At 40.5% G+C, this 10,496-nt stretch overlaps 1 long non-coding RNA gene across 1 annotated transcript; it reads left to right on the forward strand.

Annotated features, from left to right (window-relative positions):
- Window positions 1–7,768: 7,768 nt before the first annotated feature.
- LOC136755137 (uncharacterized) lies at window positions 7,769–9,912 on the forward strand. The gene is made up of 2 exons (XR_010817626.1): window positions 7,769–8,990; window positions 9,288–9,912. It is a non-coding gene; the product is annotated as an uncharacterized LOC136755137 (long non-coding RNA).
- Window positions 9,913–10,496: the final 584 nt, after the last annotated feature.

The raw sequence follows: 10,496 nt of genomic DNA on the forward strand, positions 1-10,496 counted from the left end.
TACATGACTACTGGAAATAAATACAAGGCAGCGAGAAGTCAAGCTCTTACACAGAAACCAGTCTCTTAAAGAGGCTGTGCATGAACTGACACAACAGCCTACACCAGTAAACTCTACTGGGATTGCACAGCCAATCGTTTTCCCACACATGTTGTAGTTCTGTAATTCCTCCTACGTCACTCAGACATTATAGGGAAAGTGTCACTAGTTCAGTAGTGTTATATATTTAATCTGTCTTTGTTCCAAGAAACAACAGGCACGTTGCAATACTCCACTGGTGTTCAATTGCGGAAGCCCCACTTCTCATACCTTACTGGGGGTTTGATTAGAGAATGGCATAGTTGATATGTATACAGTATACAGACGTATTTTATACAAGCAGAACTGAAATACTGTTTATAGAGGGATATGTGATCCATTTCTCAATGTAATAAAAACAAAATCACGAACTTCAAGCATCAGCAATTATACTTGAATCTGTTGAGTGTAGAGGTGGTCAACTCCAAGTTCACAGTAATACTCTAACTCCTGAACTGCCCAAGGAAGATGTGACTTCACCACATCAGTCTCTTCTGTGTCTTAGTTCAATTGCAGCCTCCCATAATGAACTCCGAGCTCAATTGGCATGATCATCAAGAAGCAGAGGCAGTCTCCAGAACTGGTACTGAATGCCACCCCATCCCCATGTTGGATGCTGTGCATTAGCACAGGCGTGTCCAAACCTGGAGAGCTCCAGGGTCTTGGGGTTTCTGTTCAGTCCCAGTTCTGAATTATCGTTTTAATTGGCCAACTTATGACAGGACCCTGTCTCTGGTGGTCTGGGCCTCTCTGGGATCTGGGTGGAAGCGGACCACTGCACTCGGGGATAAAAATGAAACACAAGATGCATTCAGGCAGAGTTCCCATCACTGCTCATTTCTGTACGTCCGTTACTTCACCCTCATCCTGGTTCTTTTGGTGAATGCAAGCCTTCATTCCTAGGAGCCCCGTTTTAAAGCCAAGACATGTCTTCGAAATTGACTTTGCATAGCGTTCACTCACTTCAGCATCTGACCTCAGTTCACCTGGACCCCACTGCTCTGTTCTCCCATGAAGAAATATGAATTTACAGCCTATGGCAGCAATTACATGGAAAAAATACACAGGACTGTAAATTAATGCATTATTTTACTCCCAATAGACTATAAACACCCTACATTAACTGATTAAATGTAATATTCAAAGTATGATCCAGGGTGTAAATAGTATATACATGAAAAAACATAATTTACGCTGTGAAATAAATAAGTGATCTTCGTGAAATCCTGATTATGTTGACTGTTTTCATTTTCTCTTGATTCTACTCTGATTGCCAGAAAGCAACCTCAGTTAACCCAGTCAGAGATGTAGCACAAACCTGTCGAGAACCATCTTAAAAGTATAATAGAAAACCTGTCCTGATTTGCCTTGCTTTGGTGGGGGGAGGGGGAGGGACAGCTCAAATTGGACATGTTGATCATTAACACATACATGTATAATATATATATATATATTCAGGTAAGGTTCCGTCAGGTAAGGTTTGTTATTCAAAGTGCAATTCGTCGATGTATAACAGATGCGTAATTACTAATTATATAATTATTAATTATTATTATTATTATTATTATTATTATTATTATTATTATTATTATTATTAATTTATAATTATAAAGTAATGATTAAATGTTAAAGATATATTACTTGTTTTTTTGTACTGTAGTAGTACTATATTCAAATACAAGACAAAAGGAAAGGGCTATTACTATTATATCTATTAGACTCTATTACAAAGTCTTAATTAATCGCAGTATTACATATTTATAAAACACCAAACAACATTAACACCTTCAAATAAAGTATTAGCCCTTTTTCAATTGACATGACTGTTTATTGAACTTTTATTCTGTAGAGTTCTGTGTCCGGTGACAGTTAACTATCAGCTGTAATGTCAATGAGAGTTAATTTCCTCCAGTTTGATAATTTTCAAATGGAAATCTGTACACACGCTAATATAACTATACTCACACACACACAAATACACATGCGCACACAGTTCGCCCTCGGGGTGGATGTCTTTGAAGCCGTGTGTGTGTGTGTGTGTGTGTGTGTGTGTGTGATACAGAGCTCCACCCACGTAGCTACATGGCACCACACCTCTTAAAAAATAAAAATGTATTCAAGTACTAATCCAAACGTGCAGACCAGCTGACTCCCCCGGCCGGTGCCAACGCAAACAGAGGCCTCAGCTCTCGCTTGAAAGAGACCCCAGCTGAGCGGCGAGGCGAGACAGAGCGCCTCACATAGCCCCGGCCCCTTCAGCACACAGCGGAGAACTTCTCTAAAACAACACGGGCCGCCGGGCCGCCGAGGACGGGGTGAAGTGTTATTGCAGCTAGGTAAATACAGAGCCTCACTTTCACCCTGATGAATGGCACATATTAACGAGTGCAAATAGAAATATGTCGTTGAGATTCCATAGCAGCCATCCCTGTGAGCTCATAGTCAAGGCGAGTGACTGAAATCCCCGTTCTTTACCTGAGCAGATTAGTGACTTATCATGTTTGAGGCCAGAAGAGTCTGTGGCATTTGTCATCGCAAACAGGATTAGCAAGTGCCCTCTTCCCGTGGTAAATGTTGTCTACAAAGATTGGTAGATTAATCCTCTTTTCATTGAGATCATTCTGCATTCTCCCTCTTGGCGAGGCGAGGTGTGTAGCTCTGAGACGTAGGCTGTGAGAGGAGCGTGGCGGTAATGGACTGGTAGTCCGAGATCAGCTCACAGATTCCCACCAGGTTTGTATCCAGGAGGAGAACAGGGAGGAATTGGGATAGAGGAGTCAGTGCTATTGCCAATGGAGTAAATACGTGAATCTGGTAAACAGATGGCAATAGGATAATGAAACAGGGCTCACAGGGCAACTGACATCGAAGTGAGCCCAGGAGCTGTGGAAGTATTTCAGCAGGGCATGCACTTCCCTCTTGGCCATCTACCATACCTATTGATTCTCTCGGGTCATGATTGGAGGGGAAGTTCTCTAAATGAGATATGTATTATAAAAATATGGCGAATATGGCATTATCAAACAAAGGATAAAGTCAAGGGGTCTTATCTATACTTAGAAAAGAGTTTGGATACCTTTGCTTAGATTGCGTAGTTTAGAAATTCTTCCCTAAGGCTCCAATTCATAGCTTTCCAGAGGATAGTATGTGCAAAGTATGTCAATATATATAGAGAGAGGCAAAGTTTAAGAGAGGGAGAGAGAGAGAAAGAGGACAGTGAGAGAGAGAGATTTAAAAGTTGAGAAATTAATTACTTCAAATAATTACATGCAGGGGCATATGTCACTTTCTTTTAATAACATATATTGCACTGATAGCTTTTTTTAAAGAAAGGATAGCATGTAAACTGCATGCACTGTAGGAAACTGTTACCGGCCAACAGCGGGTCTCCTGAAATTGTACCATGAAGGAATTCCAATTCCAATGGCATGGGGCCTGTCCAGGAAAATACCAAACTGCTGTCTGTTCTCTGTTATGCTCCCTTGAATAGTAAAATGCAGTTCCTGTGAAAAGTATAGTCACGTGCCCCGATACATCCTTATCACGATTTGCTACATATCTGTGTTACATCAAGTTCTTCATTCCAACATGACCGTGACTCATGCTGTTATTATCTGGGCGTTGTTCCCTAACATTGTCAGATTATTTATTCCACATGTTTTGCAGAAGTTCACAGATTTATTTTTGTTTTTAATTTGTCAAGGCACAGCGAGGAAACAGTTCAGCAACTCTTCCAAAGAATAATAAAAAAGGTTTTTAAAAATATTAAGCTATCACCCCTTTTTGTTGCTGCCCTCGGTCGACAAATGCAAATAAACTCGCTGTTGGATTGTGTTTAGAGGAAACATCTTTAACCTCATGAAGGAGTGTGGCCACACATACATTTTTAGTTGGCCGCTGTGGCTAAGTATGATTTTCATATGTGGCCTTAGTCAGGGAGTGGTGTTTGTGTTTGTTGTTAGCATCGGCGGTACCTTGGTTTACTGTTGGATTGTGGCTTCAGAGCAGCTACGTTGTGTCAGTTTCCACTATCTCCTCTCGGTCCCTGCTTTTCGCTTCGTAATGAAATGAAAACCTGCTGTTGTCACATCGCTGAAGGGGTCAGGGATGGAGGCATTTCCTTCCCAGCATCTTTGTTAATGTTACATCTTGCTGGTGATAAGGTTGCATGTCAATTTCCCCACATGTAATTCAAATAGTTTTGTTTTTTAAAAAGTAAAACAACTAACATAAAACTGAGCATATTTAAACTTACAGGACCTTTTTTTAGGTAGCTTTAACATTAAACAAAATGACAATAATAATAAAATAATAACATTAAACTGCATTTATTTTTGTTATACGCTTTGTTTTGATTTCCGTTTTCACCGTAGTCTTTTACAACCACAGTATTTCACACGAATGAAGCTGTGATTTAACTCGAACTTGACAATCTGAGGTTTTCGAAGTAAACTCTGGAAAATACTCTAATTTCATAATTAACTTTACAAATATTGAGACCGTAATTTAGCTACAGAATTGCTTCCTTGATTCGAGGACTTTTCTGCAAATTACTCCTAAATCACCTTTACCCCAAAATACTGGGCTGGTAAGTGTTGTATCACTGAAGCCACGTTATTAAGTCCTGATGTTGGTTTTGAAGAATCCAGTTCTGATTGTGACAAAACAACCTTTTTCTTTAAAGCAGTTAAAAGTTTTCGCAACAGCCTGACTATTTTCTTGTTGTTAAAAATAACCCTCTCATCAAGCTGAAAACAGCCCTGCCAGGTCTTTCTAAAATACAACACATTTAAAAAGTTCGTACACCCAGGTCTTAAAATAACATATTTTCCCTAATATTAACACTGTGGCGTATGTGCGGTCATCCTGGCCTGTGTAATTTGGCCTCAGATCAGATTTTCTGAAGCGTGTCCTCTTAATTAATTCTTCCGTCGCTTTTCCATTTTTTTTTCAATCTGGACTTTCTTAAAGGAACTTTCTGTTCCTGAAGGCCTGTGAGATGTAGGACCAGTGTTTTAGTAGGTGTGCTCGGAGTACATTTTGTGTGAAAACGGCAAAGCTCAGGGGTTGGGATTGTTTTGCACGACGTGTATACAATTCCCAGATGTGTATCACTTCCAGTTAAAATCACCCTGCCATGGGAAATCCTCCATAGTGTTTTTGTTTAAATCAGTGTGTGGGACTGTGTGTTATTTTTAATCTTGAGAACCTGATAAAGCTGCTGTATGAGATTTTAATCAGCTCAATTAGATAGTTATTTATATATTTGATTGTAATGTTTTGCCTTAACCACCAAACATGTGTACTAATTTAACTGGTCATTAATTAATTTGTGTTACTGTCATAGTGCCGTTCAGATACAGAAATTACACACAGATTGCCATACAGACAATTCCTTCCGCATTCACACAAATGTTATCTTAAGTAATTGCTACAATTTAATCAGTTTCCTCCTTTGTATTTTTTAACAATTAATGGTAAGTTACCATTCTTAAATATTAGAACATAAGAACATCAGAAAGTTTACAATCGAGAGGAGGCCATTCGCCCCATCGTGCTCGTTTGGTGGCCATTAATAACTCAGTGATCAATTTCAGTGGGTATTTTCTTTTAATGATTAATAGTTGTAGATGACAATTGTATTTTCCTGAATTGTACACAGATACAGTATACGGATAGGATTAAACCGAACAACAACAAGGAATCACAGAAAAAACACATGGAATATGTGCGATATTCAGGGGCGGATGATATACACTGTTCCTGAAAGCCGTTCGACAATCTTGTGTTTTCCCAGTTAATCAAAGACCAGCAGACACCCGATTCTGTGGTGCAGAATACAAACACTGACAGGGTTGTTGTGAATCAGCCTGTCAGCATCACTGTGCTTCTCATGGCAGGTTATTTACAGCGTTCGTGCTGCTTTAGATCTCAGTTTTGTTTCACTGTGATAAATGCTTTGTAAGGATTATAAGTTTGACAGACCTGAATGGGAATTTACATTCAATGTGTTAACAGAATGATCTCTAGTTATTTGTAAGAATCAAATTGTCAATTAATCTCACACATCCCCCCCATTTGAACGTAGGCTATTAGTTTTCAAATGAGTTTAAATCACAAAGTGAGATTTATTTAGTATTTTATTTTGCCTCGTGTAATTAATATCAATAAACAGCACTGGGTCGATTCAAATGACTTCAGAAATGGCGTGTCGAAAACGAAAGGTGATTTAATTGTTCAGCCTGCTAATAAAAGCACATAGGCATCAATAATTAAATGTTAAAATGAATTATGTTCTGCATAATCTTAATTGAACCAAAGCAAATTGCACATTGAATTAAATCCCTTACGTCATGCGATGTATCAAAAATGAAGTGAACACACATTCAGTGCCATAGAGGTCATAATAGTAGAGAAGACACTGCATTGTTTACTGGACACACATCTGATGACAGAGACGTGGCAAGTGGCTTCAACACATTTAAAAACAGACTGGATAGGATCCTTGGATATTAATGGACACCAAACGAGCAGGATGGGGTGAATGGGCTCCTCTCGATTGGACACTGTCTTATGTTCTAACACAGGCTGGGGGAGACAAGAGCGATCGGTCTCTCCATTGGCCACACATGAACAGTGCCATGCAACATACGAGACTGACATACAAGAGGGAAGAGTGTTTGATTTCTACAGGAAATAGACTTTTGCGTACAAGTGTAAAGCACGGCACAATCATAAAGACTTTCAATAGAGAAGTCAATGGGTCTGATCTGCCCTCAGGGACACAGATCTATACTCTGCTATAACTGTTTAAACCTTTTGGTATTTAAAATGAAGTGGGATCCAGACATCAGTGGAAGAGAGGAACCCAAACTAAGCTGGACTGTCACCTCATACCTGAAGGTTCACAGGCATCATACAGGCATGGAGAAATTGACCATTATGATGGAGAGGTTTGTAAAAAACTGAGATACAGGAGAACACGGCACAGGGGTCTGAAATCTGAAGCCAACTCCAGCTCAAGTGCCTGTCTGGCAATTACTGGTGTAAAACATCTTGTATTTTCATTACGGGTTTACAAGGCACTGCTCTGACGAGTCCAACAACAACTGCTGAAGATGGCCCTTACTGGCCCTCCAGATACCTGTGGTGTTTCTCTGTGCCTGCTCTGGGGGCCACTTATCCCTGTCTGAGAGACACCTTAAACACTGCAAGCAGTTCTGCGATCACGTACGCCTATTAGAGCACAGTATCAATAAGCACAAACATATCATTAATAATCATAATCACCATAACTAAATCCTAAAGCAAATTTAATTGTTGCAGCCTTAAATCTTCCAAGCATCTATCCACTTTCAAAGACCCGCTTCATCCAGTCCAGGGTCCCGGTGGTCTTCATGCTTTCAGACTCTTGATGGGATTCAAATTGTCCCGAGCCGCGTGTTGCCCGTTTCACTTGCATGGTTTCCATTGTGCCTCGAGTCACAGCGCAGTAACAATGCGACCGGATCACCGACGTGTCAGAGCTGCTTCTGAGGCGGATCCGTCATGGTTTTCTCCAGTTGGGACGTGAACCTTTTGTTGTCAGATGCCAGAGCTTTCACGTAATTGTTTTGAGCTCATACGGAGGCCATGGCATGCTTTTCATTTGCAACGGGGGCAAAGGCCATTCTAGCCAATGGGATCGTCATCCCTGTCCTGAGTGCTCTCCGAGACATGATATCTACGAGTTTATGTCTTATTACTGAGCCAGCAAGATGTGGTTTAGGGAACGAGAGAGAGAGAGAGGGGGAGAGACTGAGACTTTAACTGTTGGATTAAATCACTGTCTGGAATGAATAGACAGGAAGCAGCTGTTAAACTTTGCTCCCGTCTCCGACAGCTGCTGGGAATCAGTGTTTATTCCACTGTCCTTCCAAACGGCCCCACGTGTCTCCTGAGAAAACACCTAGTGACTGGATGCTTCATAGAAAGGAGCAATACCTGAAGACCAGTCCATAAATCTTCCTGAGTGAAGTAGCCTGACAGTGCTGTGTTAAGTGGCACATAATTGAGCCCTGTAGAGACGTGAGTTTAGCAAAGCTGTGTGTGCGTGTGTGTGTGTGTGTGTGTCATAATAGCTCTCTTACAACAAAGTTACGAAGCGTGAAGTGATTCCAATCTTGTGAAAAAGTCACACTTGCCCATTGTATAAGGTGTATAACAGGACCTTAATAGTTAGCTGTATATCTCTTGAACACAGTGCAAGTGTCTCACTTCCATAGGAATGGGTGAGAATGAGCTTTAAGAATCATTGGATCACAATGCTGTGCTGTAGTGATATTGACCCAATGTGCTGCTACTGCGTGTTCAATAGACTTATTGAACAACAAACTGATTCCTGAATGACATCAGCAGGGGGTTCTTCTCGTCGATTTTTTCAGTTCTGCATTTCAATTGTTCATGCTGTAGACACGCTCACAGACACAGTACTATAAATAAATAAATATGTCAATAAATCGTTACATGGTTGTTACTATTTATATTTTTTTAGATCTGTTTACCAACATAAGCTTATAATGCGTTTTTATGTTTGTGATCCTGTATCCCAGGGGTGTTAGACTCCAGGCCGTAGTGTCTGGTAGTTTTTGTTCCAACAGGAGATCCCAATTACTTAATTAATGTCATTATTTACTCGGGCAGGCATCTAAAACTTTCACATTTTAATGTTAAAGCCAATCCCTTATTTGTTGATGACTCAAAACATTGAACCCACAGAACATTCAAGAGTCTGAAGAGAAGGGTTCAATTAATCCAGTTAATTGTTTAATTAGACCAATTAAGGAGCCAAGAGCTGATCTGGAACGAAACCCAGCAGACACTGCGGCCCCCCAGTACTGGAGTCTGACACCCCTGCTGTATACAATCCTTAAGTAAGCATATTATATTATTATGAATAATAATAATAATAATAATAATAATAATAATAATAATAATAATAATAATCTCTCCTTATCTTATGTTACTTTAAAAGTGGATTTATCAGCATAGAATCTTAAGTTAACCTTTGAAATGATTCATCTGTCATGTTTATCCATTGTTACAAACACCCTGGAGCGGGAAGTGTGGCTGTTTCTGATTAGAGCATAATAATAGTTGAAAAATAATAATAACAAAAAAAAAAGTGATGCTGTCATTGCCAGTTAACTGAGGTGGCTTTTTCCTTGAAGGTTTCCCCTCCTGATGTTTTGAACCAGCAGGTTCTCTTACCCACAAAATTACAAGGAAAGTGGAAATTTACGAGAATTATTGGCAAACTATTCAGTATCGGAGAAGCATGAACTGAACCAAACAAACGTGACTTACATCCCTGACAACACCTTTCATGGTCAAGCTGATAGGTGTGGATTTGGTAGGTTGGTCATTTGGATTATTTGGATAACTATTTCACTATCTTCAGATAAAAGGACTGCTCTTCTCCTCTCGCTTGTCTCTGCCTGTGTCGTATAGCTCCTGCTCCTGCCAAAACGGACATTAATGTCTACCGAATGCTTTCTGAACATCATGTATAGAGGTAACACAACAGCCACAAAGGAAGGAAAGCGCCCTCCCCTCCAGTGTGAACTATGTCTAGTCCAACACGCACTGTGATTGATGGCTGTGGTTCAGACCCTTCACGTGAAACGATGCCATTCGGTAGATGTTATTAATTGAATCAATAATGTTTGTTAAACTGTATTTGTTGTATCTGTGATATATTTTCACTACTGACCCAGCCCCAAAACTCGCAGGCTGATTGACTGACTGGCATGCCATTGATTTCCATAAACAAGGACAGATGTTCTGTGAATTAAACTACCATGGTGTGATTTACACTTCTTGGTGGGGTGGGTATATATATCTCAGCAATGAAAGCGGTTATGAATGTCCCACGCAACACAGCAAATACAACCACAGTCAAACCCAGTTCTATAAACTGGGCTCCCGACGGTGAGCGGCTGTGCAGTATTTAACCTTCAGCAGACTAATAAACTTCTCTGGCGGTGGAGTAATTGCGTTAAAGTCTTGGCTCTGTTAACGACGCACACAGGAGCATGTCTGACCTGATTGCAGCTCCAGGCCTGTCGTGCAGAGCGCGGCACGCGGAGAGGCGTTGCGACGGGCCCTGCGTTCGGAAAACGTACAGCGAGTGATACTGACGACGGCCAACTGGTGCTGAGGTGATGGATATTTACACAACCCGTCCTGTCGATCTGCAACCACCAACAACACAGCCGCAGACCATCCAATGCACCACACAGGTATCCATAGTCTTTGGAGATGTCCACCCACGTCAAACTGGACTTAGACAAACAGTCCTTATAAATACATAAAAGCAGTTGCCATTCACATGTTTGCATGCACAGCATGCACTTATCTATATAAACATATACAGCACA

This window comes from Amia ocellicauda, chromosome 8, assembly GCF_036373705.1.
Source record: "Amia ocellicauda isolate fAmiCal2 chromosome 8, fAmiCal2.hap1, whole genome shotgun sequence".
NCBI lineage: Eukaryota > Metazoa > Chordata > Actinopteri > Amiiformes > Amiidae > Amia > Amia ocellicauda.